The sequence below is a fragment of the Taudactylus pleione genome, unplaced genomic scaffold, assembly GCF_031769625.1.
Source record: "Taudactylus pleione unplaced genomic scaffold, aTauple2 ptg000012l, whole genome shotgun sequence".
Classification (NCBI taxonomy): domain Eukaryota; kingdom Metazoa; phylum Chordata; class Amphibia; order Anura; family Myobatrachidae; genus Taudactylus; species Taudactylus pleione.
In genome coordinates, this window is record NW_028284415.1 from 22072501 (window position 1) to 22096174 (window position 23674).

Here is a 23674-nt window from a genome sequence, read left to right on the forward strand (position 1 = left end):
CAGAAGCTCTATAACACAAACAAAAGGGAGAGGTGAAAAAGGGCAGCCCTGTTTGACCCCAGAGAGTACTGGAGTACCATCTTCCAGCCATTCACCAGCACCGAGCTGTGGATATCAAGGTACATTAGGTAAGCATACTGTACCTGCAAAACATTTTGCCAAGCCCAATCCTCTGCAGGACCCTTCCTTTCAGTTCATGCGAGACAAGGTCAAATGTCTTTTCCTGGTCAAGGCTGACCAGGTCTGCATGAACATTCCGGTCCTTGATGTAGTGGACTGTGTCTCTGAGCAGGGCAAGGCTGTCTGCAATCCTGCAGCCTGGGATGCCACAGGTATGATCTGGGTGGATGATCTGTCCGATGACCGCCTGTAGCTGGCTGGCTAGTACCTTGGCAAGGATTTTGTAGTCCACATTCAGGAGAGAAATGGGCCTCCAATTTTTTAGCTTGCATCTCTCCCCCTAGTGCTTATACAGAATCATGATCAGTCCCTCCCTCAGTGAAGGGGGCATTTTGCCCTCCACCACCATCTCCTCGTACAACTCGAGGAGGTCCGGGCCAATGAGGTCCCACAGCGCTATTTAGAGCGCTGCCGGAAAGCCGTCACTACCCAGGGTCCTGCCGTGCCTAAAGGATTTAGCGGCAGAGTGCAACTCTCCCAATGCCAGGGGAGCGTCCAGGGCTACTTTACCTGCAGGGTCAATAGTGTTAGTGATACCTGACATTAACTTATCAGCCGCATACTGATGTGCCCAGCTATAACTTGGCATCACAGCGCTATCTCTCATGCCACGCATGGCGCGCCACACACCACGCCATGAGTCGCGCCACAAAGAAAGTTTATTAGTGAAAAAAGTCATTACTTGTAATACAACATTTTGCCCACCAGATGTCACTTTTCCTAAACTACATAGCGCATGCGTCTGATTTCATTAAGTGTAATACAACATTTTGCCCACCAGGTGTCACTTTTCCTAAACTACATAGCGCATGCGTGTGATTTCATTACGTGTAATACAACATTTTGCCCACCAGGTGTCACTTTCCAATGTACCGTACGTTATGTTCTGTATCACCGGCCGATGATTGTTTGACAGAAGCTTAGACATTAGACTTTACAAACTACAGAACTCTATTAATGGGTGAAGCGTGTGGCCTAGCGGTCTAATGCCTAGTCTCACTGCTTCTCCTCTCTTCTTGTTCCGTGGGTTCGAGACCTTGAAAATACAGTATGTTTTTTTAATTTATTTTTAAAATCTTCACTTAAAATATTCAGTATTCAATACAGTACATGTGGAGCGCATGTCTGCCCAGTGCTTCGGGAGTCAAACAGCGAAACTAGGATTTTTATTATTGTACATACAGTGCTGTACCTTAGAACGCAAACTTGCGTCAATGCCGGCGCTGACATGAACGCGGACATTATAGTGATTTATTATGACCATCAAGTGGCAATAGGCCCTGTTAAAGAGACTGGTTTCTGTATATCAAACTGACTGCGCGTTTAAACCGCAAAATTGCATCAATGTCTGCGCGTGCCCAGTGGTCGGATTTTAATCACAATGGAATGTGTGCCCCATGTCCAGTGGAGCCAAGCCATACATTAAGTAGCGCTATTTTATGGCGCATGCCCAGTTGTCTGTATTGCTAACAGTACTGTTGAATTTTCACACTAGTGCCATTCTGCACTGTCCGAGACTTACAGTACCGCACAGTATACACAATAGTAAATTCATTACTACAGTACATAAGGTGCTACATTAGTGAACTAACAGCAGTTTGTAGGGCAGATGCAGAGCGCAAACTTGCGTCAATGAAAATGCTGTCTTAGACTTGGTAACATTAGTAATGTAATATGTTTAGTAACTGATAGTTGACTGTGTATAAGAGAGGGGTCTCTATAGTACAAACTGACTCGGCGTTTAAACCGCAAAATTGCGTCAATGTCAGCACAGTTTGCGTTGTGGTAACTTATAGCCAGTTCTGATGGGTTACGGTACAAATAGGATCTCTGGCTTGTGCCCAGTGGCGTGGTTGCAATGCATTGCCAGTGGTGCTGCGCCATAGCCATACCCTTGTAGCGCTATGGCTATGTACTTTACGCCATGGCGTACAGTATGGAATATCATACTGTACAGTACCAGGTCATGATTCACACACAGTGAAAGTGTGTTATTATTACACTGACTGTGTAATAATAATATTAAAAATAAAAAGTGTAACCTTGACTGTCTAATAATAATGAAAAGCTTCATTATTAAGCTTCCTGGTTTCGAACCCGGGTTGTACAGACGTCTGCAATGTAGAAGTTCGATTTCTTACCTCTACGCTACAGACGCCTGAGTACTGTACTTCATCGTATGGTACTGTAGATGTCACATAAAGTACTGTAGAGGACTAGGAGAGACTTGTGAGCAAGGGCTTAGGTGATCCGTCTTGCTTACACTTCTCTCCTTATGTTTGAGACCTTTATAATTTAATGTATTTTTTTAATGTCACTATAGTACTGTAGTTCAGTCTTGTTATCCAACCCTTACAAAAATCAATCTATTGTACTGTATATGTGCCCAGCTACAGTACTGTAGTTTGTTGCTCCATACGGTACGCCATACAGTATACCGCATTGTTGCGCGCTACACTGTGGCGTATTGAGTCTCATAGCACTGCGCATGCCCAGTTGTCTGTATTATACGGTACTTATAACTGTAGTTGTAAGTACAATACGGTAGACATTGTAGTGATTCCAGTGATGATTTTAACTTAAAAGCCTAATCTTATTGTGTAGTCCTCGGTCCAGTAGGGCGTATCGGCCGGCATTTAGGAAGGACTGTTCTCACGTTATCTCTTTCCTCCTAGGTACTGTACAGTAGTCATGTCCGTGTCCAGCTTGGAACTCCAGGACATGCCAGCGGCAGAAGAAAGAAGCGGGGGACAGTAGAGGACTACGGGGTGGAAAGCTAAACAAGTCCCCCCCCCTCTGTAAAGCATGTTACTGTAGGTTAAATAAAAATTGTCATTAATTTATACAATTGGTGTTTGTACTGTATGTAATTCAGTCTTTAAGTGCGCCTGAGACCCAACACGTGCATCTGTCATTAAAAAGGTACAAAAACTGAATAACATACAGATGCAGGGGTGTATAGTCCTATTGGCCAGGATTTCACTCACCAGGGGCGCGCCGGCCGATGGGGGTTGCCACCCACAGTCATATACTGTACAGTATCCTTGTTGCCCATCACAGTGATTTCACAGCTGCCCGGCACTTACAGTAGAATACAGTACAGTAGACATACAGTACTGTATACACTGAGGGACGTTTTCAATTTTGGGGTGGTCTATTTACTGTTTTTAGCCGGTCTCGTCTTTTCACTCCAAGGGGTCTATTTACTGTACTAAGCAGTGTTAGGAGACAGAGTGAAAAGTGATAAGGTGTCAGTCAATCAGCTCCCAACTGTCATTTTTCAAACACTGCCTGTGAGATGACAGTTGGGAGCACATTGGTTGGCACTTTTTCACCCATTGGAGCAAAAACTCGTGATTGGCTAAAAAACGTTTACTGTTGTCGTGTATTTATTTAGTTAAAGCTTAGACAGATAAAATTGTATATAAATAGCACCAACCAATCAGATCCTAACTGTCACTGTACAGGCTGTGTTTGAAAAATGACAGTTACTGTAGTACAGTAGCTAATTGGTTGGTGCTACTGTAATTACAGTTTCTCAATTTTTTTCTCTCTCCAAGCTTTATTAAATCACCCCTTAAGAGTGGTGTGCAATTAATAAAAGTACTGAATGGGTGACTTACTGTACTGTATTTTCTTACCTTTTAGTTGTTACAGTATCAATAAATGTAAATACAGTATGCTGTACTTTATCCACAGAACCAAGTAAAGACAGAAAACGTACTGAATAAAACAAATTTTAATAAAAATCATAAATAAACAAAAATAAGGTGACCAAAAAATTAAAAAACAGATCCACCAGGTGGTGGGCCATCTGCCGATAGAGGCCTACAAAGAACATAATTTGTTCAGTGGAGAGAAAAAAAAGGGTACAGTATTACAACACTAATATACAATATTGTACAATCTTGACACTAACGTAAATACTGTACTCTACATCGAGTCAGGCGTGGTCCCTGCCTCCCTGAGGGTCCATGACTGAAGACTGTATTGGAAAAAAATATATTCACATTAACAGTGCTGTATTTACCTTTATTTGGTATGGTGCTACTGTAAATGGTTTGGCTACTGTAGCTCCTAACAAAGTACTGTACAGTACATAAACAAACAGAACAATACAATGGCTACAGTACGGTACAATGCAGGAAAAGTACTATACAGTTTAAACATTGCTACACCAAAGGTGATTATACTGACTGAAGCTGGCAGACAGAGGGATACTTTTGGTGCGGTGTAGATACAGTAACCTCCCACAATTTAATGACTATTACTGTACAGAATCTGCATAGCATGTTTGCAAATGATTGATGACCCTGCACTGAACAACTGCTTGTTTGGAGTAGGCTCATCACATACTGTACTGACAAACGACTGCACGATTACAATGTCGTAATCATGCAGTGGTTGTCATACCGGTATCTTTTAAGTGGATGGGCACCTTTAGAGTGATGTCCTTTATAAAAACAAAAATAAAAACACAAAGTCTGTAAGGAGAAGAGGTTGGAGATGCGTCTTTGTAGTACAGAAGAGAGAGAAAGACGCTGTGAAAACAAAAAAAGGAGAGAGACAGTACAGAAGAAGACAATGTACTGTACAGTTGTGTAGGGTACAGTACTTACACGGCCTGTGAAGCCTGCTTGTCCCATGTTGAGGCAACTGGCCGGTGGGGGGCTGTGGCCTTCCACGTTCCCGCACTGGGGAAAAAAAAAATATTCCTGTTACACAAGTACAGATACACATCTACAGAAACAATGAGTGTGTAAGGAGAAGAGGTTGGAGATGAGTCTTTGGAGTACAGGAGGAAGAGAGAGGCACTGTAAAAAGGAGAGCACAATGTACAGTACAGTAGTGCACGGTACTTACTCAGGGCGGCAAGCCGCGCTCTGAATGAGGAAAGTCTTGGGCCAGTGGGTGCGGGTGTTGGTGGTGGTAGGACTGTGGACAAAGAACAGTTTCCATCAAAACCATTTGGAAACACATAAACTGTAATGGTGCGTACACACTACACGATATGCTCCCTGAGTCGTCCACTTTATCGCCTAGTGTGTACGCACAATAAATCTTGAACAGAGCCTCTATAACAACAAAACACAGACAGGGATAAAAAGAGAGGGAGGGGGAGAGGAAGAGAGAGACTGACAAGGGTAAAAAAGGAGAGCGATACAGTGCTGTATAAAACAATGTGTTGTACTGTACTTACGCGGCACGGAGATGCCAGTCGGTGGGGGTGGGGTTGCCACCATTGTTGGCGGTGGAATGACTGTGGACAAAGAACAGTTTCCATCAAAACCATAGAGAGAGAGAGAGGGGGAGAGGGAAGAAGAGAAAGAAAGAGGGAGAGAGAAAGAGATAGAGAATGAAAAGAGAGAGAAAGAGACAGAGAATGAAAAAGAGAAAGAAAGACAGAGATAAAGAGAAAGAGAGGGGGAGAGGGAAGGAGAGAAAGAAAGAGGGAGAGAAAGAGAGAGAGAAAAAGAGAGAAAGAGACAGAATGAAAAAGAGAAAGAAAGACAGAGATAAAGAGGAGAGGGAAGGAGAGAAAGAAAGAGGGAGAGAATGAAAAGAGAGAGAAAGAGACAGAGAATGAAAAAGAGAAAGAAAGACAGAGATAAAGAGAAAGAGGGGGAGAGGGAAGGAGAGAAAGAAAGGGAGAGAGAAAGAGACAGAGAATGAAAAAGAGAAAGAAAGACAGAGATAAAGAGAAAGAGGGGGAGAGGGAAGGAGAGAAAGAAAGGGAGAGAGAAAGAGAGAGAAAAAGAGAGAAAGAGACAGAATGAAAAAGAGAAAGAAAGACAGAGATAAAGAGGAGAGGGAAGGAGAGAAAGAAAGAGGGAGAGAATGAAAAAGAGAAAGAAAGACAGAGATAAAGAGGAGAGGGAAGGAGAGAAAGAAAGAGGGAGAGAATGAAAAGAGAGAAAGAGACAGAGAATGAAAAAGAGAAAGAAAGACAGAGATAAAGAGAAAGGGAGAGGGAAGGAGAGAAAGAGACAAGAGAATGAAAAAGAGAAAGAAAGACAGAGATAAAGAGAGGGAGAGGGAAGGAGAGAAAGAAAGAGGGAGAGAGAATGAAAAAGAGAAAGAAAGACAGATAAAGAGAGAGGGGGGGGGAGGGAAGGAGAGAAAGAAAGAGGGAGAGAAAGAGAGAAAGAGACAGAGAATGAAAAAGAGAAAGAAAGACAGATACAGAGAGGGAGAGGGAAGGAGAGAAAGAAAGAGGGAGAGAGAAAGAGACAGAGAATGAAAAAGAGAAAGAAAGACAGAGATAAAGAGAGAGAGAGAGGGAAGGAGAGAAAGAAAGAGGGAATGAAAAGAGAGAAAGAGACAGAGAATGAAAAAGAGAAAGAGAGAGGGGGAGAGGGAAGGAGAGAGAATGAAAAAGAGAAAGAAAGAGAAAGAGAGGGAAGGAGAGAAAGAAAGAGGGAGAGAATGAAAAGAGAGAAAGATACAGAATGAAAAAGAGAAAGAAAGACAGAGATAGAGAGAGAGGGGGGGGGAGAGGGAAGGAGAGAAAGAAAGAGGGAGAGAGAAAGAGACAGAATGAAAAAGAGAAAGAAAGACAGAGATAAAGAGAGAGGGGGAGAGGGAAGGAGAGAAAGAAAGAGGGAGAGAGACAGAGAGAGAGAGAACAATGTACTGTACTTACGCAAACTGTCGCTGGGGCTGGGTGGGGGTACCGTCTCTGGTGATGCTGTTGAAAAAAATGACAGTACAGTATGTTACAGAAAAGAGAGAAGACGTTGGAGATGTTTTAAGAGAGAGAGAGAAACAGGGAGATAGGGGGAGAGGGCGAGAGAGAAAGACGGAGAGAGAAAAAGAGAGAGAGAGGGGGGAGAGGGAAGGAGAGAAAGAAAGAGGGAGAGAGAGAGAGAAAAACAAAGAAAGGTTTACTGGATTCGCTGCTGTCCAGATCCAGAATCACTATATGGAGGTGTTCTGCATAAAAAAATAATAATACACTATTGTACAGTACTCAGTGGGAAAGTAGAGGGTAAACATACTCAACTGTAACATTACTACAGTATACAGTATACTGTACTGTATTACAGTACAGTATTAATACAAAATGTCCTACAGTATAAATCTGTATACAGTACTTACTTGGCTGGGGAGGGGAGTCTGGGTCTTCCTCTTGCCCTGGGGAGGGCTGAGGCACTTCAATGTCTTCAACTAAAATACACAAGGACAGAAACAATTATTGTGTAAGGAGAAGACGTTGGAGATATTTTAAGAGAGAGAGAAACAGAGGGAGACAGGGAGAGCGAGATAGAGAAAAAGAGAGAAAAACAGGGAAAGAGCGAAAAAGAGAGAGAGAGAGAGAGGAAAACGAAAGAGAGAGAAAGATAAAGAGAAAGAAAGAGGGAGAGGGAGGTGTACTTTACTTACAGGGCAGGGGGCTTCCGGCAGCCTCCTCATCAATGACGAGTCTGTCTGTGTGTACAGTATAAGAAAAAAATATATTATACAGTGCAAAAAATCAAAAAGGTAGTAGCATGACACTATTGTGTCCATACTGTAACTGTTGTAATCATTACCACTGTCATTTGAGGAGGCTGGAGAAGATGGTGGTGCTGCTGGCAGTGATGGGGGTGGTGGCAGTGATGGTGGTGGTGGCGCTGCCGGGGCAGGGGGGGCTGCTGGCCCTGTGGGGAAAAATACATGTCGTCATTAAGGAGCATTTGAAAACAAGAGTTCAGACCTCTATTCCAAATTGGAGAGGGATTACTGTAGATGACCTCAGTAGTGTGTACTGTACTTACTCTGAAAATTCAGCCAACTGGGCCCGGCTGCTGGCAGTGATGGGGGCGGTGGTGGCGCTGCTGGGGCAGGGGGGGCTGCTCGCCCTGTGGGGAAAAATACATGTCGTCATTAAGGTAGATGGCCTTAGGGAATTAGCTATTGATTAAAATACAAACCAATACAGTATACTGTAGTACATAAACTACTGTAGTCTGTGAAGCTGGCATTGGGGCCAAAATAAAACATTCCCCCTGGTATTTCCCTTCATTTGTACTGTACTGTAAATGGGGCACAGAGTGAGAAGTGATAAGATACCAGCCAATCAGCTCCCAAATATCATTTTTCAAACACAGCCTGTGAGATGACAGTTGGGAGCTGATTGGAGACCCCTGAACCTGTCCATGACTTACAGTAATAATGTCAGACTTAAAGGGGGCAGGCCCAGCACAGAAAAATAGTGTGTACAGTACTGTAGGTTAACATAGATTTGGTCGACAGACATTAGAATGGTGGATCAATCAACTTGCCTTTTGTTACTAATTTATTAATCAAACAAGCCATGTCGACCAATAGTGTGTAACCCTTTAGTCCATGTACAGTACTGTAGATTTAATCAGCCTGTCAATCAAATGTCTGCCAGTCATGTCAGTATATGTTAACAACTGTCAGTCATCGTCAGATACTGTACTATCCAAAACCCTACAGTGCAGTGTACAGTAATGTAGAGTATGTCAGAGTCGTGCATTGTACTGTATTCGTTATTGTACAGTATACTGTAATTCATGTGATTATACAGCAATACTGTACTTACTTCGCTTCATATGCCTCCGGATGCGCTGTAGGTGATGCCTATCCCTCCGCAGCAGGTCACTCCACCTGCGATGCAGTGAGCAAACGTTGCGGCGCAGGCCGTATAGCCTGTGGATCTCACGGCTTGCACTTCTGTAGGCGAGCTCTTTGTCTTGGTTAGTGGCGAACGCTTGGTCCCGCCACTTAACCAACACAAAGAGCTCGCCGGACGAGTAGCGTCTTGCCCTTATAGAAGCCATTTTGACTAGCCAGTGACGCACGTCGTACTTCGCACGATGCACGGCGTCCTACTGGGCATGCGCCCGCCAGAGATGGAAATGCAACAGAATACAATACTGTACCGACTGCAGTAATACAGCCAACTGCGCATGCTCAGTGATAGCATAGCGCTACATGGCGTATGGCTTGGCGCCACAGATCCCATTGTATCCCCCTCCATTTCTAATCCATCGCAGATGGCTGACAGCCACCATAGCGCCAACCGTGTAATACAGAGAGCTCTCTCTCATACAGATCCCACTACTACCGTACTTAGTGTGCAAGGTTGGAGCAGCATCACCAATGTCATCAGTTTGGGATGCAAAGCTATTTTGCGCATCAAACGCACAGTCAGCTTTGAACACAGAACACAGTTTGTGATGCAGAGGCAGTAGATTCACTAACAGTTTCTGCAGTTACTGTATGAAATCACTATTCTGTGGTGCTAAATTGTACGGCACCGTCAGCTTGCAGATGCAGAGCCCTGTCAGCCACCATAGCCACAGTATGAAATCACTATTCAGTGAAATACAGTACAGTACAGAGCCCTCTCTGGGCACTATAGTGTCCAGAGCAGACAGTGACAAAAAAAAAATATACAGTACGGTACAGTATATTCTTTTCCAGGGATCGAACCCCGGACCATAATTCTACCAAAGTGATCACCTAACCACTAGCCCACACAACAGCTACAGTGAACCACAGAGAGTGACCTCATCCTTGTGCACTCCTCCCGCTGCTGTTTTTTAATTTAAAAAAAATAATAAATTGTCATACTGTAATGCATCCCATATCAGTGAAAGCTGTGCGTGCATCTAATTATTCTACAGTATCGGTTATACTTTGACAACCACTCCGGCAACTTCTCTACTATTCAGTTACTGCACCGTACCGTATGTACAATACAGTATGTGCAGTGATTTGCATCCTGTTATAAGATGTTACGTACAGTACGGTACAGTACTATATACTGTATATGTATATTATGCGACATTAAAAATACAGTATGGGTTGTGCGTTCATGCAAATGCTGTGAATATGATAGACATTCAGTACAGTGGAGCACTCGCCACCCAGCGGTTAAGCACTATATTACATGCAATTACAAAAGTGGAGCACTCGCCACCCAGCGGTTAAGCACTGTATTACATGCCGTAGCATATCCTTCGTTGAAGAATACCACGGTATTCCACAAGTCCATGGCGCGACTCAGAGGCCTGCACGCCACGCCACAAGTCCATGGCGCGACTCAGAGGCCTGCACGCCACGCCATGAGCAACAAAATAGCTGGAGGATCTGTAGCGGTCTGTTGTCTTTGGAGTGTAGAGGTTGCTGTAGTAGTCTGTGACGAATCTCATGATGCCATGTTTCCCCTACCTAGGATTACCGGTCTCATCTCGCAGCTCAGTCAGGGGCATGTGGCCAGAGTGGAGTTTCCTGAAAAAGAAAGTTACATTTCTCTCCCTTCTCTAGGTTCTTCACCTCGGAGCGGAAGACGATGCATCTGGATTCCTCCTCAGAGTGTCTTTTTAGGCCCTTTTTGGTCTCCTCCAGGTCACCTCTCACATCCCACCGTTGGAGGTCCTGCAAGGATTGCAGTTGTTTCTGCAGTCTCCTGAAGTTCCTCTTTCAGTCGCACGCCTGTTGTCTACCTTTGACCTGGAAGAAACTGTGGATGTTAGCCTTAGCATATTCCCACCAGTCACTCATACATTTGAAATAATATTTGTCATTTTTCCATGTGATGTAGGCATCCTTCAGTTCCGTCAGCACCTCCTCCCTTTCCAGTAGTGCGCAATTCAACTTCCAAGAGCCTGGGCTCCTTGGAAGGTAATGGCCCTGTGGTTGGAGAAGAAGCAGGGAATCATGGCATGACTACACTGCTTTACTGCTCTAGAGGTGAACACAAAGTCAATGCGGGAATGCACACCTCCACCTGGGTGGCTCCACGTGTAGTTCATGGAGCCAGTCGCCATGAAGCCCACCGCGTCCCACAGTGATGCTTCAGTTACCATCTCTTTGAGCAGTTTCCCAGGAGCCATCTACAATAAGCAATCTGCCGCAGACAAGCTCCTGAACAGAATCCAGCATGTAGAGGCTCCCCCTAATAAGAATGGTGATCTCTGCAGACTTACACTCACCCCCGCTGGACCAGTAGGATAGACTGTGAGCCCACTGCCGGCCCAGATGTCTGTAGGACCTGGAAAATGGAAGAGAGCATTCCTTCAACAATTACACGTCACATTTCTGGGTGGCTAAGAATGTAAGCACGGACTGTGTTCTAAACCTATCGTTAATACTACTCACATTAATGGTATGGAGGGAAAAAGACACCATTAGTTGGGGTAAAAAAAAGTTAGGTTACAGTACAATCCGATGCCACCCCCGTCGGTTGGTCCTTTATCTGGCTCGGCTGCTGGGGTGCCTTGTTGGGGTGGCCCATGGTAGCTCTCTGTTAGCTCGTCGATCAGGTGAGTGGTGTTGGGGTCAGGTTCTCCATCTTCCCCAAAGTGTTCCACTATCTCTTCCATTTCCTCCGCCAGTGGGAGGTGGTCCTGGGTCAGCTCGACCGCCAGTTTCTTGGAAGGTTCTGGGTCGGCAGCTGGGCTGGCTAACTCCTTTCTTTTTCTCCTGGTCTGTGTTGCACCTTCAGAGGATGTAAGGGAGTGGAACTCTTTCTCGGAGAGGAGAGGTACAGAGAGGGTGGGAGGGAGGAACAGGAGGGGGCAGAGAGTGGGTGGTGAGGGAGGAGGGGTCGTGTCAGTTGTGGTAATGGGGGCTGCTGGTAGAAGGAGGGGGGGTTGGGAGTTTTCTTATCCCCCTGATGCCTCTGCTGGCTCCTTGTTGCTGGCAGGGATGGCAGGTTGGAGACGGGACCTTTTCCTGATGCTGCTGCTTAAGTTCTGGCCCTCTTTCAGGGCAGTTCCTGTAGACATGGTTGACCTCTCCACAGAGGTTGCATATCATCTGCCAGGGACAGTCCTTAGTTTTGTGACCTGCCAATCGACCCTTCTTACAGGCTGTAATCTTGCATTCTCTTCCGATATGATCCTTCCCACTGCAGTTCCACGGCTGGTCGGGGTAATGGAGGAGTCCTGCAGATCTGCCCAGGGAGAAGCACTGTGGCAGGTGCCTGACGCCATCTGGGTTTGTTCGGTCCCCACTTGCCTGTCCAAAAGTCTTTCCCATCCAGGATTTTGGATGGGTCCATGATCACTGTGCAGAAGCAACCCAGGAAGGTAGCGATGTCCTTGCCAGTTGTGTGTGGGTTCTGCATTGAAACAGTCACCCGCCTTTCCTCCCTTTGAATAGGGCAGTTGCCCACAAAGTGAGAGAAAGGGGATTCTGGCCTCACCGCTTTCACCTCCTCCCAGTACCTCTTTCAAATGGCTATAAAGGCAAAAGTAACGTAGAAGATCCCCTTTATGTGGTTCTGAGTGCTGAGGGTTTCAGCCGTCAAGAACTCCTGTTCGGGGATAATTATTTTTTTCCCGAAAGTCTCTGTTGTCATGTCCGGTAACTTTCCGTCCGCCTCCTTCAATTTAATGAGAACAGTCTGCCTCATCCAAGTTTCCAGGGTTGAGGCACCCTAGTGATGGGCCTGGCTGGGCTGCTTCTGTCCTGCTGGTGGGGTGCAGTGGAGGTGGTGAACTCAGGCAGAGCTTTGGCCAGTTTATTCCCCTTCTCCTTTTTCCCTACCAGGGTGCCTGGAGTGGAAGCTGAGGCTGGCACCAAGGTTGGAGCAGCTGAGGTCATCCTTCTGGCTTTCCCTTGATATCTAAGGAGGAGGTCTGGGGAGGGGGTCACTTTTTCAGAGGGCAGAGCAGGCAAGTCTAACCCTTGGCTGGTTGCTGCAGAGCTTCTCCCTCTTCAAGGCAAAATCCCTCCTCGTCGTCGTAGTCTTCTTCGCTGGGCCGAGATCACACTGTCCGCTCTACCCTCATCAGCGTTAGGCTGAAGCCAGCATGCATCCACCGAGTGTTAGGGAGACAGCAACAGGTTCTCAGTGCCCTATTCAAGGTGCAGTCATTCCTTCCTGCAGTTTTTCCTGCTTCTCGGCCTGCCGATATTATAAGAACAGATCTTTTTTTTGCCACTCAATGGTGCTGAGACTAGTCTTTGCTCCACAAGGAACACTCATCATACAATCTCTTACTACACCAATTTGTCATCATGACAAAATAATCCCTTCCTTAGTGAAACCAAAAAAACACATCAAAACAAATTTTACATAACCACACCTCCAACAACACATACAGTAGCTTAAATATTAAAATTTTTATTTTTCCAAATCCCCTCTGCATCATCCAGACCCCTCCCATATTCATTTTCCCATAAAAAACACAAATACAATTTAGAATTGATAATTGGTTCCTTGCACACTGGATAATAGATTGTTGCGAGGTTTGCTGCAGGTAAAATACAGGTGCCTGTTCCTCCTGGTTTGTAATAAAGGACAATGGTAGATACCACGCTAAGACCCCTATATGGGGTACGTGTCTTTGCGTCTAAAAAGGCTAAGATAGATGCTCGTGGAAATCTGTTTAATGGTTAATCACAAGGTTAACCTAAGATAAATAGCACAATATTAACCTCAGATCAATAACACAAATACAATGTCGGTGAATTAATACACATACATAACAAAAACAACGTATAAAAAATACATATATTGATAATAGATATGAATGGATGGTGTGCTCAAAAGTTGTTGTATAAACAGTCATGAATCATAAATGTCTGTGGATCATAAGGCAAGTGCCTTGTAGATCCTTGTAGTGGAAATGCACTGTGAGGTGAGGTGCATTATCAGTGGTATGTCAGACCAGAGGCTGCGTCCCGCTTTACTGCTGGATTCTGTGTCTGTATGATGCTGGGTAACGGGGAGGTGTTCCTTTGAGGTGAAAAATACAAATACAATTTACCCAACACCATTCTAATTGCATCACCAATCTCTATTTCTTCATTCTTAAACAAATAAATATTCATACAATCCCATAGAAATAAATATTCCTACAATCCCATAAAACCTCTTTAACACATCCTAACATAATCCATAGAGCTCGTGTTTTAGTCTTATCTAGAACCACTAGACCAAACATAACTTGAATATTCAAAAAACTAACTCCAGAGATTTCTTTTAGAAGACCCACCCCACCAAACCCTTCCACACCTTTCTTGCATATCCACAATTCCAAAAGAGATGCAGCATGCTTTCCCACCACAATTTTCTCTAGGGCATTCATCAGTTCTACCCAAGTCTCTACTATTCTGAAACTCCCTAACAGGGAGGCACCCCAACCACATTATATCCTTTTGCCTATTAGACACCCCCTTGGTCCCAATTATCTTCCATATTACCTCCACTTGCTGAGAATGCACCCCCTCAATAGGACACAAAACCTCTGTATCTGCAATAGACTTCTGCAATTCCTTTTTCTTCCTAAGACCTTCTACCCCCAAATGACTTAACTGAAATTTTTACATAAATTTATCCACGACCAAATACCACTCTAGCGTTACAAAGGAAACAGGAAATCTCAAATCCTTCTCCATCCACTTTAAACGAATAAACATCCAGCCAGCAGAAAACAGCCATACCAGCAGCAAAATTAGTATTTTTTAATAAATGAAAAATATTAGATATTATATTCAAAAAACAAAATACTTCAACATTCGGGATCCCAATACCTCCCTCCTCATATTTTCCACTTTAGATCCCCAAAAGAATAAAAATAACATAAGCGTCAGATAATTGGGCGCAAAAATTAAAGCAACATACAGTATCATAGGTAAAATAATAGCCTTAATAACAAAATTTTCCCTGAAAAGGATAAATCCCTTAAACACCAAAAAACTAACTTCATTGCTATCTTACTACGCAAATCCTGCCAACTTTCCTTACCCCTCAAATCTTTCTCAAATTTCACCCCTAGATTCTTAATACCACCCTGCACCTGCTCTACTTCCCTATCATAGCACTCTACCTCCCTCCCAAACATTTTATACTTACTCTTCGTCCAGTTAACTTTGAAGGCCGAAGCTCCTCAAAATAATGATACTAACAGCTTCACCCGGACAAAGGATTGCTTATTCCTACATAAAATGCCCACATCATCCATATATGCATTAGCCTTTAAAGTATTCCCACCTCAACCAGGAACCTCTATCCCCCTAACTACCTTATCCTTCCTAATGAACTGCAACAATGACTCTAATGCACAAATAAACAGGATCAGAGACCAAGGGCACCCCTGCCTCACTCCCGATCTCACCCTAATCTCCTTGGTCAAATTACCATTAATCAAAACTCTACTATGAGCCCTCTTATACAAGCTCCTTAAAATATCCACAAAATGTGCAGGGAATCCCATTTTCAGTAACACTTTAAACAAAAAAACATGGGAAAGCCTGTCAAAGGCCTTCTCAAAATCAAGAGATAAAAGTGCCGTAGACCAATCCCTTCCTTTGACAAAATAAACAATATCCCTCAATAATATAAGATTGTCAGTAATTCTCTGACCAGGGACAGCACAAACTTGCTCCTTCATGATCATTTGATCTACTACATTTTTAAATCTGTTTGCCATTACCTTTGCATATAGCTTATAGTTACAATTTAACAAGTAATTGGTCTCCAATTTTAATTTCCTTCTTATCTCCCCCTTTAGAAATTAAAACAACAATTCCTTCTCTCATAGAACTACAAACTATACCACTCTCCTTCATATAATTATATATTTCCACCAAATCTTCCCCCAACAAATCCCAAAACAAACAATAAAACTCGACTGGTATACTGTTACTCCCAAGTGTTTTGTTATTTGCAGCACTATCTTACAGCATGCTTCAATTCCTCCAAATCAATATTTTTCACTAACCCAGCCTTATCCACCTCACTAACCTTTTTTTTCCAAACTACCCAAAACTTCCACTTCTAACCCTTCATCTCTCCATTTATTTTAGTATAACTCTTAATAAAAATCAAAAAAAGCTTTCTCCATATTTCCCCCCTTAACTTCCACCTCTGCCTTATCAAAAACAACATTAATACCCTTATCACCTAAAAAAGCCTTCTTAAAAAAGAATCAGGAACATTTCTCTCCCTTCTCCATAATGTCCAGGTTTGCCTGGAAAATAATCTTTCCCCCTAGCTTCTAATATCATACTAATATCTTTCTTTGTTCCTTTGATCTTCTCATCTACATCCATCCCCCCATCTCTCATTTTATTCAAGAACACTAATCTTTTATGCAGATGCTCATATCTTCTCCTTAAAGCAGCATATTTCTTAAGGTGCATACACACACAACGATTTTTTGAACAATTATCGTTCAATTGTTGAAAAAATCGTTCACTTTGAGTTAAAACAATGAACGATTATCATTCATGCGCATTCACGTTTGTAATTTGTAGTTCAGTCAGACTGACTAACTCATCGATTTTCAGTAAGGGAATATGCAAAAATCGATTTCCCTTGAAAAAATGAATGAAAATTGTTTACTACAATCGTTCATTCACAAAATCGTTGTGTGTATGCACCTTTTCCCTGTTTTCCAAATAAATCCTTAATATTCCCTGCTAATGTGATGTGCTCTGGATTACTTACAAACCTTCCTTGTTATAAAGAGTACTGAAATAATTCACACAAAACAGAATCTAAATGAAATGACAATACTTTTACTTAAAGACAGCTTAATTATACATATATTTTGGCCATTCGATAAATGCTGCATTCTGCAACTCGCACAACTAATATATATATATATATATATATTCTTATTTTTTTTATAAATACTCTAAATTGCAGTGCAAGAAAAGAAAGTAATATAAGCATGCATATACAGTATTTGTGAATTGCTGAAGGAATATGTACGTCCACATATACCTGTGTTATCAGTTCCATCCTCTGAACATTCATCATAACTGAAGAAAGTTCATATCTCTCATAAATTGCATCGTCTGATTTCTTTTTAATGCATTGGAACACCTTCTTGAAGCATTTCACTAATGTATAGAAAATCGACAACATTATCATGACAAAAAATATTAACCTTCCCACCATGTACATAATATTGCTTAACCAATTTCCAACCCATGCGAACCAGGTACTGGGGTTCAACCAGGTGAACCAACTGTCGGGAATCACACCATCACATTTATTTTGTTTTTTAACCCGAGTAACTTAATTTAACCTTTATTTCAATATTTCTTCAGCATCAGAAAAATGTGTGATGTATGTAGAACACTTTAACCCATATACTGTTTGCAACATAACACAGTATCTTGAAGTTGCAGCTGTAAAATAACCTGTGCTGCATTAATTCGGCGTTCCATTGCTTAAAGCTCTCTTAACACAAATCCAAAAGTACTGTCGTATATGTCCGTGATATAGTTTATTAAATTTCCAAATGCCTGTATCATTCTTTGATTTGCAGTTATTCTATATGTACCAAATGTTATGTTACCAAATCCCAAACCAACCTTATAACTTTGGAACAGTGTAAAGAGGTGTTTGTACTTTTCATATACCATTTGTATATCTATTCTTTATCGTTCATACACAGTAATTATTATGTTTCTTTTAGATTTTTCTGTTGTATTACCTTTGCATCAGGCAGTATTGTTCTTATAAGACCTATACCAAAAGAATTCACCTGTAACCATTTATAAGCCCTATGTCCACACACATAATATAACCCTTGTGGTAGTGTCATGGTTTATTAGACAATGTGTTAGAAAAAGCATCATAAGGAACATTACAATGGGCACCCTTTTCATCCACGCTTTCTTCTTGCTTGTCACATTCTGCATGACTGTATGTTTTACTGTACCTCAACATTCCTTCTGTCATTACCCTTTATTGATGCACTCACATTTTTTTCTTATTAGGTTTTGTGTATTTAATGATCTCTAAAAGAGACTTTACCAAATTAAGTCTAGTTCTGAAAAATCCTCTTTGCAAGACAGAAACACTGGCTTTCAAATAAGTTCCTTCAGCTCCGATACCATTTTGATATTACACATGATGTTGTCCTGATCATACCTTGGATACTTTGTTAATTTTAAACATAGGCAACCTGTGACATTATAGGGTTCAAGTATGTGAATTCCACATAGTGAGTGAAGTGTTGTTTGATTTGAGTGCAATAAGATAGACATTAACATTCTCTGAATGACATGGTGACTACATACGAAACAATCAACCTTATTGTTCTTCCTATGAGCTCATTATATGTGTCCAGGGAAGAAGTGTCAGTTTGTAAAGAGGTGCTGCCTTTGCACCATTGTATAAACCTCTTCTCTGGATTTAGACCACAATATTCACATATACATTTTGGAATTGTGAGGCAAACCTCCACACCTTTCCTCACCGCAATGGCTCTTCTTTTCCTGATACTTTACCAAATGTATCTTATACCCAGTACCAGTATATGAGTCCTTATTTAACTGTATTTTGTTACTTTTATATATTTCTTTTACAAACCTTCTAATTATTTTTACATATGGGCTATTAAGAATTTTTCACCTTGGTCTTATGACCATCCTCTGATCTGTACCTATACTTGGGAGTATCAGTAGTAGTTTTTGTCTTTTATGGCTCCTAATATGGGTAATACCCTATCCCTTGTGATCATGAGTTTCAAAGCAGGAGTGGAGTCTACCAGTATGACCCCGGCAGTACCCCTAGGATAACTCCACACCGTCCTTGTCAGCCACCACACCTTGACAGCCCTCATTCACTAGAAAAAAATGTATATAAAAATGCAACAAAAATAACTGCCTCAATCAATGGATACAGAGAGACTTGATCACCAATAGCCATCTTTCTTTTTCTTTGCCCATAATCTGCAGAACACCACTAAGAATGTTCCCGATTCTGTGGACCTTATCTTGGTCTGAACTGTGGCTCTCTGATCAGGCCCATCAGCAAATAAGCTTGTTAGATTTAAGTCACAGTCAATGTCTTTATGCATCTTCTCTTGCTTTAACAGTTCACTTCTGGGGAATGCTCATAAACAAATTGTTGATTAGAATAAGCAAGCATAACTATAACAGTAAGCTTAGACATTAAATCAACATCATCAGAGACAATAGTCTGTGAAGTACAAATCTTGGTATTGTTGATTAGGAAAAGCAAGCATAAATATAGCAGTAAACTTAGGCATTACATCAGCATTGTCATCAACAGAGACAGCAGTCTCTGAGGTACAAATCTCGAATAAAACAGAATAAAGAAACAACAGGAGAATTAAACAACATTAGTGTAGGAAGGAGGTAAGAGTGTTTTGGGGAAGGATCTGTGATGGCAGGGGGAGAGAGGAGGAGGAAAGAGCTGTGAGGGCAGAGGGTGCCATTGGCTGACTGACATCCTGAACTGCAGGTTTCATTGTGTAGCTTCTTGTTGCCACACTGAGAAATTACAATTGTTTGACTTTATTTTTGGCCAATTTGGATAAAATAATTATTGCTTTAAAAGCTTCTTAAACCGACAGTTAAATGTGCTAAACATTGGTAAAGGTTCTGGTGCCCATTTTGGATATATATTCACACCATTTAGAAACAAATTTCACACTCTCATCATCATAAAAGTCTATCATAATTGCATACATACTTGTCAATCATAATCACATATGCAATTTTTTTTATTATCCGTTGATCCCACATTGCGTTAACTTCATTCCCCATTCTCTGCTGCCAAGCTCTAAACATTTTTTTTAAATCACTTGGTTAACCCGCTTAACTCTTGGCAACTCACTCGATGCCATATTGAAAAGACTTTTTTTTTCTGCTGCAAAATATAACTCCTTCTGTTTTTTTTTTTTTTTTTCAAATAGCCAATCTCCTGACCTTGAAATGGGAACACTGTCTCCAGTCTCAAAGAAGTTTTACACTTGCAATGAGAAACATAACATTCTTTCCAAGTATAAGTTTGTTAGTGGGATACTGTACAATTTGTGGTAACCTACCCATGTATCATTAACTGTTTCACCAAACCAATTCCTTCACCTTCATTCAAACAACCATTACCATCCAGGTGCCTCACACGGCCCTGCCCCTGTAATCTGTAGCTTTATTGCAGGCTACAGTCAACTATCTCTGCACATTCAAATCACTTGCTCATACCCTCTATATCACTTACATAAACACTCTTCAATGTATTACAAATACTAGACAGTGTTGCCCCTTAAAAAAAACAAATGCGATTAACCTTTTTTTTTCCACTTTAAAATTGTGACACATCTGTCAAAATGAAAACCCCCCAAAAACCTACCCCGTGTTACCTGTCTTCATTATCAGATTAACACCTTCCCTGTGTTACCTGTCCTTTATCATATTAACACCTTCACACCACCTGTAACTAAAAGCCTACCCTTTGCTATCTATCCTTCGTTATTAGAATAACCCCTTCACATCAATATTATCTTGTGAGAAATCTGCAGATCTAGCCATGTGGACTTCTCCCTTTGTCTATATTAATGCAACTCACATAACCAGATTCACATCTCTCTACACACACCTTTTAAAAAAGACAATAAAGAAAGTCCAAAAACACCTATGTCACCAATGCCTATCACCCCAACCCCTATATAATTACTTGATAACAACAAAAAACTAATTATTTATCTGACACAAAAAAATCTTAATATTTCAAATTAAAAATATCAATAGAAACTGATCTATGTTAATCAAATCATCTGCTAAATCTAACACAGCAAAATACAAAAATTAAAACACATCTACCTTGACCACCCAATCAGGGGTTTCCTTTCCACCAAAGGAAAGGAAGGGAAAGGAGGAAAGGTGAGAGAAAGTATGTGCAACCTTATTTTGATGGATCACTCACAAGATTCCAAGACGGCAATATTACCACTGGATTACCCCTGGCCCCTGCAAAGGAACCAGAGTGCCTCTCAACCATGACCTTCATCGCAGCCTAAAGGCTGAGAAGCGATAACCCATTAAGGCGCAGGAAAAAATGTGCTTTGTTAAGACCAAACTCTCACAATCAAGAATAATGCTACAGTACCCAATAAATAACTCTAATGAGCGGCCGGCCTTCCTCCTGTTGCTTGCTGTCCTGTCCAAGGTGCTTCCAGCTACTGCATTGACTGACCCACAGCAAGGCCCAGATTTTTTTTTTTTGCACCACTTTCTTTTAGCATAGGTTAGTTACAAGCAGACGCACTCTGGTTTTATTTCCCATACTCTCTTGCTAGCTGCATGATTTGCATTGGCACCGCCTCCTGCAAGCCTCTGCCACACCCACAAGACGGCTTTCGGTCTTCCTTTCTTCGTGCCATGTCCCTGCAGGTAATTAGACAGTGTGAAACCTTCATTGAAATGCTAAGAAATCTTTCTCAGAATGTTCCGTGTCTACGGAATGTTCAGGAAGAGCTGCCATTGATCATCAAGAGCAACAGAATGTTGACAGTCAGAACACAGAATGTTGATACATTCTCATTCTAATTTTCAAACAACTAACATTCTACTCTGATGTCATTGTGTTCTGATGTTTACAAGTATTGCACTTGCTTGCTGAGGTCCATTGGAGGGAGACACAGACCATGAGATGCTTTATACCATTGATTGTCCTTGCAAATGGGGAAAAAGAATGCTTCCTGATGATCACATGACGCTGAAATAGGCAAATTCAAGCCCCTAACAAAACAAATTATTGACTGCAATTTTCAAATGATTCACGTGAACATACTCTGCCAAATTTCTATATGGAGACAAAGTTTGCAAAATATCCAAGTTGTCCGAATGAAAAGATGGGCAATTCAGGACAGCAAAAGTTCAATCTATCCAAGTGGTTGACATTGCAATGGTGCAAAAAGTGAAAGAGATGCAAAGGAGGAGGGAAAAAAACCTAATGTGTGGGTGGATCAGGGCTCAAACCATAGTATACGTTCATTATCCAATTAATTTACCAATTTCTCTGCATCTCCACAGGTGACACATACAGTGTATTTTGAGTTCAGCCGCAGAAATATGCCTAAATGGAGACCAAGGCACCAGACAACACCAAAGAAACAGATCTTGTTTATTGTAAGTGGTTACTTACATGAACCAAATGAAGTGTTAATAAGTGCAGGCAGGTGAGTGGTGCAGCAGCAGGTGGTATTCACATTTGATTGCATAACGTGCAGACACTGACAAAACAGTAGTTTGTTACATCTGGACAAAAGAAAGAAAGTCATACGAAACAGTTAAACCGATCAATTCTATTTTTAAATGACAGAATATGATAGGTGCACCAGTCCTGGAAGTAATGCAATACCAGATCAATGCATGGAGTGGACAGAGCAAGCTATATTCTTCAATCTCCCTGTTCTAAAAATCCATTTAACATGTAGCCCCGAGACGGATTTTATTTTATTTTTTAAACTACTCAGAGTGGTGTATTAAACATTCTATTCCATAAGAAACTCATGCAAGAAATAACGGACTAATACTTGCATGTTTAAACACCATTCATCATACTGGTCTTTATTACGGAGACTAACAAAAAACACAATTTACATTAACTCCACCCACAAAATTCCCTCCAAAAAAACCAGTCACGCCCCAAACAAAGTCTCTGGCAGCCATTTTAAGTCCCCCAATTAATCAGGGTTTCTCCACAAAAACACATTTTTCTTCAAACAGTATCTTAAATTCTTTTGTAGGAACAAAATTTTCAGGCACAACCAGCTGATCTTGTTGCACAGACCATTCTTTAAATCCTACTTTCTTTAACCCTTCCATAGTAAACTCTTTAAGACATTCATGTGGTATTATTTTCACTTTTCTCTGACAAAACTGCTGCTTCTTCCCTTCAGAAATATCAGAATCACCTGATGCCCCTGAAGTTTCATAAGACTTTTCCACCATAGGCTCTAATCTTGGTTTCTTTCCCTTTCCTCTTACCTTCTAAATATCAGAGTCCCTTTGTTTTTTAGACACCATCTCCTCTTCCATCTGCACCTCTTCTTTCTTAAATATCTCTGCAAAATCCACATCACTTCCTTCTCTTTCTGGAGAATCTGAAATATCCTCTGATACATCTTTTTCAGTTCTTTTCTCAGGCTTCTTAACTGTACCTGCAGCCTCTGCTTTACTGCCCCCCATCCTTTTCCTGCTGCCTTAACAAAATAGGACACGTTTTTGGCAAATGCTCTTTTCAGCCACAAATGTTACAATTCTTGGCCTCTGGGCACATCCCAGCATCATGACCGGTCTTCAAGCAATTCCTGCACTTTTTTTCCTCTGGACAGTCTTTATGAACATGTCCATAACACAAACATTTCCTACAATAATCAGGCTTCACAGTATAGTACAAAAAGCCATGTTTCTCTGCAATATTGAATATTGCATGGATGTTTTTAACCCCTCCAATACCAGACCTCTTCCTTAAACTTTACCATGAACTTTATCTTTCCATTATTCACACCATAAACTTTTTGCAGCCTCACTCCATCCTCTATACTTGAACAATACTTTGCTAAAAAGACAATCACCATGTTAGGATCTGTATAAGAGTCATACAGGTGCACAAAGAGAGGTATTTCTGATGCAAAAAACAGTGCAGTGATTTTAAAGTTCTTCATTACCTCAGTTTTTCCTGTGATGCATTGTCAATTTCCCATACACATCAAAACAGCGCTTTTCTTCAATAAAGGTAATGTAATACATGCCAGCATTA

General features: G+C 41.6%; 2 pseudogenes; both read right to left on the minus strand.

Moving 5' to 3' along the window:
* Positions 1 to 12128, minus strand: part of LOC148542547 (uncharacterized) — a 22438-nt pseudogene extending 10310 nt beyond the window's left edge.
* Positions 12129 to 22236: 10108 nt separating this feature from the next.
* Positions 22237 to 22391, minus strand: LOC148542549 (U2 spliceosomal RNA; annotated as a pseudogene).
* Positions 22392 to 23674: the final 1283 nt, after the last annotated feature.